Source organism: Myodes glareolus, chromosome 22 (genome assembly GCF_982192425.1).
Source record: "Myodes glareolus chromosome 22, mMyoGla1.1, whole genome shotgun sequence".
NCBI lineage: Eukaryota > Metazoa > Chordata > Mammalia > Rodentia > Cricetidae > Myodes > Myodes glareolus.
In genome coordinates this window covers 29,097,367-29,106,236 of record NC_142047.1, presented here as the reverse complement: position 1 = coordinate 29,106,236, position 8,870 = coordinate 29,097,367, and the positions used below count along the sequence as shown (strand labels likewise).

Genomic DNA, 8,870 nt, shown 5'->3' with positions numbered 1-8,870 from the left:
GTTTCTGTCTGTGTGATGACTGGTATTCTCATTGTCTTCAACCATGGTTTTTGGTCACGTGTTTTCTCTTTCAGCTAAATGAACGTCATTGTAAAGCTGTCATTTTAAACTTTTGTGAGGTAATTCACAGATACGAAAGTCCAGGAGGATTTATTTAGTCAGATTCATTTGTATCTCATGATTGAGTTTAATTTTCTGTTTCTTTGTACATATTGTTATACTCTCTTAAATGTATCATGTTTCAAAAATAGTTAACTTTGTAAAGAGAAAGAAATTCCCCTTTTGGACTTTCCCTGTGTGAGCAGCTCCTCATATTTTCTCAGAGGATGTTATTTCCTGGTTTCTCCATCTTATTTTATAAATGGAAGCACTGTTTACTCCTACCTTTCATATTTATTATTCTGTAATAAATTTTCTTTGTGCTCCATTCCAGTATATTTCTAAAGCAATACAATCTCTCTGGGAAGGGGAAAATCACACCTACCTTTCTCCTCAGTATTCCCTAGAGACTCAGTGATGTCAGGTATTGTCAATACTCCAAGGCAGACAAGACAGGAGATGGTCTCTTGGGAATTTCCTGAAAAACTAAGGTATTAGATATAAATTTTACTCTTACACTTCTCTCCAAAGCATGAATTTATGAACATTATTTTTTATTTCATTAATAATATGCAGTTTTTGTTAGGGGAAAGAGCTGTGACAACAGACGTAATACACAAGCTCAACTATTCAGATGAGGTTTTGTGTGGCATTGGCATCTCATAATTGCATTATGAAGTCCTAAGAAACATAATTTGTTGTATGTAATGATGCTCATTCAGTATATTCTTGGGGGAAAGTTGACTTCATGCTTCCAGTCACCATCATCTTGAATCTGTCACTCATCTTGAAATTTTTATTATTTTATTTGTATGTATGCTTGGCTGCATGTGTGTCTAAGCACCACACGTATATACAATGCTCTTGGAGACCAGAAGAGATCATTAGATCCCCTAGAACTGGAGGTAAAATGGTTATGAGCGATCACCTGGGTATTCTGGAAGTGTAGCCAGTATTTTAACCACTTATCTCTATAGCCCTCATGTGTCATTCTAGACCACCATATTGTGGTTCAGTATAGTATGGGTTGATATTGGCGTCTCAGACAATGTTGGTTTAATAAGCATATAGACTCATACTCCCAGGTATTCTTCACACAGATTTCAAAATTGGTGGGATATCAGAATCTCTGAAGAGGCACAGACACACAAAATTCACAAATAAGCATCATGATCTAAAAGGCATGGTATAGAGGCTCAAATTTAGGATCACACTAGTAAGATAACATGTTTTCCCAGTAGGTTACCATGAACATCCAAGGTAGGGAACCACAGTACTCAGGCTACTCATTGATTCACTATGGGATCCTGAGCAATTCATCTCTTGGAGTAATGACTATTAACAGCAAGATAGTTTATACATTGCTGAAAGTTCATTTAGTGACAGATTCTACTTCAGATCAGATTAATATCTCTATGATATTGGCTAAGGTCACAGCATCTGAAGATCTCATATATACCTGGAGAGACCTATAGACCTGATGGTGCTAGTAAAACCACTCATGATCTAAACCCGTGAAAATGTTAAAAGGAAAAATTCTCAATCAAAGGAGTTTATTAGAAATAATTGATACTTGTCTCTGGTGATACAAGAGAAATGGCAGCTTCAACTTTGGCATGCACACTTAGTCTTATTAAGCAACACAATTAAGACCAAGAATATAGTGAGAAGCCTTTCTTCCTTTTTACATTTTCAGAAAATCCCCTGGCGGTCTTTGTATACGGTTCACAGTTAGGAAAATCAGCATCCCATAAGATTTTATTATTCTGTCCAAACAAGGTTTCTAAAAGGAATTTAACAAGTGTATGACTTCCAAAAGTTTGTTTAACTTACTTTAATGAAGATGGAAACACAATGTTTAATCTGGACGAGAAATGGAAGCTTAAATTTTTAAAAGTTATATGGTATATTAGAAAAGCAACAACAAAATATCTCAGGATAACATTAGCCAAAAAAGTGAAAGACCTGTATGACAAGAAGCTTAAATTGTTAAAGAAAGAAATTGTAGAAGATATCAGAAAATGGAAAGGATCTCCCATGATCCTACATAAAAAGGATCAACATAGAAAAATGGCAGTCTTACCAAAGGCAATCTACAGATTCAATACAATTCCCATTAAAATCCCAGCACAATTCTTCACAAACCTCAAAAGAACAATACTCAGCTAGATAAAGAAAAACAAAAACCCAGAATAGCCAAAAACAATCCTCTACAATAAAGGAACTTCCAAAGGCATTACCATCCTTGACATTGAGCTCTATTATACAGCTACAGTAATGAAAACAACTTGCTACTGGCATTAAAACAGACAGGTAAGCCAAAAAAATCCAATTGAAGAACCTGATATTGATCCATAGACCTATGAACACCTAATTTTTGACAAAGAAACTAAAATTTTACAATAGAAAAAAAATAAATCATCTTCAACCATGGTCCTGGCCTAACTGAATGTGAACATGTAAAAGAATGCAAGTAGACCTCATATTTATCCCCATGCACAAAACCTAAGTCCAAATGTATCCAAGACCTCAACATAAATCCAGTCACACTGAACCTCATTGAAAAGAAAGTGGAAAGTAGCCTTGAACACATGGCCGCCCACTTCCTAAACATAACACCAGAAGCACAGACACTGAGAGGAACAGTTAATATATGAGACATTCTGAATTAAGAAGTTTCTGAAGACAAAGGACATGGTGAACAAAACAAAACGCAGTACACTGAATGGGAAAAAAATCTTTACTAATCCTACATTGGACAGAGGACTCATCTCCAAAATATATAAAGAACTCAAAAAACTAAACATCAAATTATCAAATAATCTAATCAAAAAATGGAGTACAGATCTGAACAGAGAATTCTCATCAAAAGAATTGCAAATGCACAAAAGACACTGCAGGAAATGTTCAACATTCTTAGCCATCATGGAAATGAAAATCAAAATGACTCTGAGATATCTACCTGTCAGAGTGGATAAGATCAAAAACACCAATGATAGCTTATACTGGAAAGGACATGGAGTAAGGGGAACACTCCTCCATTGCTGGTGGGAGTGCAAAATTGTAAAGCCACTTTAGAAATCAATATGGTGGTTTCTCAGAAATTTGAGAATCAACCTACCTCAGGACCCAGCAATACCACTCTTTGGCATATACACAAAGGATTCACATTCATACCACTAGAACATTTGTTCAACTGTGTTCATATCAGCTTTATTCATAATATCCAGAACTTGGAAACAACATAGATGCCCCTCAACTGAAGAATAGTATAGAAAATATAGTACATTTACACAATGGAGTACTACTCAGTTGTATAAACAATAGCATCTTGAAATTTGCATGCAAATGTTTGGAACTAGAAAAAACCATCCTGAGTGAGGTAATCCAGACCCAGATAGACTAACATGGCACAAACTCACTCGTGAGTGGATAATAAGGAAAGCAAAGGATAACCAGGGAACTATCCCAGGGAAGCTATGTAACAAGGAAACCCCTAACAGAAACATATATGAATCACGCTGGGAAGGAGAAACAGAGAAGACGTCCTAGGAAAATTAGGAGGGGTGAGAAGAGATGGTTTTAAGAAGATAAGGGGGGAAAAGGAGAGAAAGGAGAAGAATTTGAGGGAATAGGATGCTCAAGGAGGGAAGGACAGTGAGGGAGAGAAAGGAAAGAGACATCTTGCTTGAGGGAGCATTAATGGGCTATCAAGAAGGATGGCATTAGGAAAATTCCAAGGAATCAAAACAAAACAAAACAAAACAAAACAGCTAAAACTCTAAGCAACAATGGAGAGGATGCCTATACTGGCCTTTCCTGTAATCATATTGATGACTACCTTAGTTGGCATCACATAATCCTCAAGCAGCAATGGATGAAAGCAGATGTAGAGATAGAGAGTGAAGTGAAGTAGTGGGCCAGGATATCAGAGACCAGCCCAAGGGAAGGAGGAATGAAAATATGAGGAAAGGAGTCAAGACCAAGTTCAGTTGACCTGAACTAATGAGAACTCATTGACTCTGGACTGATACTGGGGTGACCTACATATGACCAAACTAATTCCACTGAAGGTGGGGGACAGTTGTGAGGCTTGGTCAGTCTGTGAGGCAGGCCACTGGCAGTGAAACCAAAATTTATCCCTAGTGCTTGAACTGGTACCTAGGAACATATTCATTTTGGAGGAATATCTTGCTTAACCAAGATATGGTGGGGAGGGGGAGGCTCGAAGTGTCAGACTTTGTTTTCTCCCCATGGGAAACCTTACCTTTTCTGAGGAGTGGATTGGGAGGTGGGGTGGGAGGAAGGTAGAAGGAGCAGGAGAATGGGAGGGCATGGAAACAGGGATAGTTATGTAAATTGAGAAAATATTGTATTTGAAAAGTCTCAATAAAAATTAAGTAAAGCGTATAACTAATTAGACTTGGAGAAAAGAAAAACACAACAGAATATTATTCATGAAAAATTAAATTATATCTTTACCCTCCACTTATTTGTCTCTTTCCATTCTGGTAAATGTTTTATTCTAAAGTGCCTATCCCAAACTCATAAGAGTAACATGATGAGCAAAGAAAGGTTCTTAACAGTAATGCTTTGCTTCCTTCTTGAGCTTAAGTTCCTTATAAACATGAGGTTTTATTTTGTTTTGTTTGCTTTGTGTGCTTCTACATGCATAATTTGTTTCTAAACTCAGTGCCTTTATATCGGCTAAAAACAATTTGAAGAACCACAGATTTTATTTTTAAGAACTATATGCCCATGTAAGATATAATGATCATAATACTCACTATAAAGTACTGTATGGATTTATGAATATTTATTCATAGTGTTACAGAATACAACTTACTTGGTAGTATTATAGATATGACACACTGCTATGCTTTTTGGTTTTTAGGCAATATGCATGCTTGTGCCTGAATATGCATTTTTATCTACCCATGAACATGTGTAGGATAAAGATCCATTTCATCTATCTTTCTATACCACTTTTTAATGTTATTTAAGAGGGCATGATCAGAGCTTCTCACTGAAGCTGGAGCTTACTCATTTAACTGAAGAAGGGCATTAAAAATGATATTCCAAACTAGCTCAGAATTGAGTATAATAAAAGGTTGTTTATTTAGGGGTAGATTCACAGATCACAATCCTCTGCTGGAATGAGGAACAGCAATGGAATCCCACAGCTGGAAAAGAGACCAGACTCATGCTTTATATCAGCATATATAGTAAAAGAGGCTAGGCACAAATGGGCAGGTGACTTAAAGGTTACTGGTGGTAGAAATTCCTACAGTACCTCCCCATTTGTTTAAATAAGAAAGTTCTAAGCCTCATACAAAGTTATATACAATAAGAACAACTATCAGGTATAAAGTTTTGAATTCCAACCAGCAAAAACAAGACCAAGCAAGAAACATGTAATAAATGTTTCAATAATTATCCTATCCTAATGAGTTTAAGTCTTGTGTAATAAATAGCTTTACCAAGTCATAAGAGGAAAGTAACTACAAACTATCTAGTCTTCAACCCCTATGAAGACCCAAGAAGGGAAATAATATTACTTGAGTAAGCAGAAAGTTATCAAGAAACTTCGAAATTGTGCAGCAAATAACATAGACAACTGGCTACCTGGGCAATCACCCAAAGTCTCATTTGCAATGTTGGAGCAGTCAACTTTGGTTAAGGCCTAGTGTAAATGACAGTCTTTTTCTTGATGATCCTTATTAGATAGTTATTTTTCCTTCTGTCAGCATCCAAACATCCAGGGTATCTTGAATTTTTGAAGATGTGTATTTTCCTGTAAAAACAAGAGCAGAACTCTTTCCCAACCCTGTATGGTTTTCTTACCACCTGTATGGTTGTCTCCATTGTGAATGAGCTGTTATTTCTCTTTCTCAAGAGATTTCTCCTTTTCAAAGCAAATCTTGACTAATTTTGATGGTATCCATTGTTTTCCTTCTCTTGTGGAAACAAGAGCAAAACCCCTTCCCTAATGTAGCAGATCTTGTAGGTTCCATTGTGAGGTCAACATATCCTTGAAATATACAGGCTGATTAAATTCAGAAGACTTTTCTATTATCCAAAGACTCTCTGCTCATATTTTTCCTTTCTCATTAGCGTAAAGAAAATTCAAGGTTAACAAAGCATTATGTAATTTATTTCTGAAGGTACTTTCTACCCCTTTCTGTTTTGTAACATATCCTTTAGAGTTCGATTTGATCTTTCTACAACTGTCTGACCTGTAGGATTGTGTGGTATACCTGTAATATACTTTATACTATATTAAGCAAAAACTTGTTTCATTTTCTTAGAGACATATGCTGGACCATTATCTGTCTTTATTTGTGCAGGTATACCCATGATGGCCATAATTTCTAATATATGTGTGTTTACTGAATCAGCCTTTTCTCAGCTTAAAGCAGTTGCCCACTGAAAACCTGAATACAGGTCAATGGTGTTGTGCAAATATCTTAATTTTCCAAATTCTACAAAGTGGAACACATCCATCTGCCAGATTTCTTTCCTTTAAGTACCCTTTGTGTTATTCCCTGCAGGTAGAGGTGTTTGGTTATAGAAAGAACAAGTATCTCTATATAATCATCTTACTTGTCATGTAATAGAAAACTCTTTCTTTAAACACTTACTATTGACATGATGTTTCTCATAGAATTCTGAGACCTTTACCACATTTCCAATCAGTAATCAATCAATTTCTGCATTATGTTGTGCTAGAGGACCAGGCAGACCCATATGGGATTGAATGTGTATTATGTAAATGGGATAAAACCTATTCCTGATTATATCTTGAACCTGTATGAATAAGGAAATCAATTCTGTGTCTATAATAATCAAGCTTGTAGTCCTGTTAGTTAGATCTTCTAGATGCACAGAGATATATTTCAGATGGATAGGGATTCTCAAAATCTTTCAGAGATATTCAGAATATAATATTCACAATGTTTAAGAACTTAAGACTTTTCATGACATCAGTGAAACACATCTGCTTCTGGCAGCACCAATTACTTAAAGAGGAAGATGGGCATCAACGAGACTCCTTATGGAGTTTATTAGCCATTTGGGCAAGAAACTGCTTTTGCCTGGATTCATGGGTGAATTGGACACACAGGACCCACAGAGAACTGACTGCTGAACTTGCCTAAAGGTGAGATGATCCTTTGGGGTTCCTGCTTCATGAAAGAGTATGCTAGACATTCTGCAAAACACAGAAGAAATTGACTGAAATTTTCTGCTTCATGGAGAAGTCTGCCAGATGCTATGGGCCTGTAGGCTAAAGATGGATGTCCCAATGGTACAGAAGAATGTTGTGTGACTGTCCAGGTAGCGAGATGTCTCTGTCAATTTTAGAGTTTTGCAAGTTGTATACAATGCACTTCCGATTTACTTAGGTAATATTCTGGAGTAAAAAATATTCTTAGGTAAAATTCTTTTGGAGTCTTTGATGGAATTGAAGAGTTTATAGTTATAGTTTTCCTTAGTTATGATAAAATTTAAAGAAGATACAAATATTATAACTATAATTCTTACTTGATATCAGATTTGTTATATGTAATTTTATTATGTTAAAATTAAAACATTCCTTTGTATTTAAACAGAAAAGGAGAGGTGATATGGGAGTCCCCTCTGTATGTTGTGATTACCATTAATAAATAAAGAAACTGATTTGGACCTATAGCAGGGCAGAACTTAGCTAGGCGGGGAAAACTAAGCTTAATGCTGGGAGAAGGAAGGGTGGAGGCAGAGAGAAGTCACGGAACCACTAAAGGCAGATTAAAGCAAAAATCTTGTGGTGAGCCACAGTCACATGACGATACACAGATGAATAGAAATGAGTTAAACTAATATATAAGAGTTAGCCAATAAGAAGTTAAAGCCAATGGGCCAAACAGTGATTTAAATAATACAGGTGCTATGTGATTATTTCGGAGCTAAGTGACTGGGAACCAATAAGCGGCCCACTGCTACATTCAACTAGGCTGACATGACCAGTGAACATCAGGCATCTGCCTCTCTCTGTGTCCCAGAACGGAGGTTTACAGATGTGTATCATCATGTCTGGTTTTGATGTGAGTATCAGGAATCTAGCTCATGTCCTCATGCTTGCAAGCAAGACCTTTCTCCACTGAACCATCCCTCCAGGCACATTGGTGTTAGTTTTGTCAGAATGTCTATCACGTTCTTAGTGACTCTTCTATATGGTTATGAAAACCAAATTTGAAGAATTTGACAGCTGTCAACAAGAGGACACAATTTTCATGCCTCTAGTATAATAATAAAAATGGATGCCAACTTAAATTTGTATGCCAACGTATTTGCCTTTCATAGGAAAACACAAAGATATTTGTAAAAGTGCACCAGGAAAGATCACATTAATTAAGTTAGGCCATGTATAAATTTCCATACACTCCAGTATTTAAAATTCTTTTCTACCAAAGTATAATTTCCAAGCTTGTTCACAATCCAAACATTCAGTATTTCCACATTTCTAAAAAGTTTATTAAAGAGAAAAACATGAAATAATAGTGCCTGTAATTTATTAAGAGTAGTTTTTCTATTTAATTTTATCATAAATGATAGATAATGTAAAATCTGTTGATGCTTTTTTTGTCAATACTGTTTTCATATCCACGTAAGAGTCAAAGAAAAGAAAATAAGCAAGGCAAGTACTTAGAGAATTCACAAGCAAAATAAATTTTACCTGTTTTGTATCTATTTCTCCATAAATGTTCTTTCATTCTGATCTCTGTGTCTCTCTA

The 8,870-nt window shown here is 35.9% G+C and overlaps 1 long non-coding RNA gene across 1 annotated transcript in view; it reads right to left on the bottom strand.

The window, feature by feature from the left end:
• Positions 1–484: 484 nt before the first annotated feature.
• Positions 485–8,870, bottom strand: part of LOC146890301 (uncharacterized) — a 68,146-nt gene continuing 59,760 nt past the window's right edge. The window contains exon 3 of the long non-coding RNA XR_014998981.1: positions 485–585. This is a non-coding gene — a long non-coding RNA (uncharacterized LOC146890301). The remainder of the gene's footprint in view (positions 586–8,870) is intronic.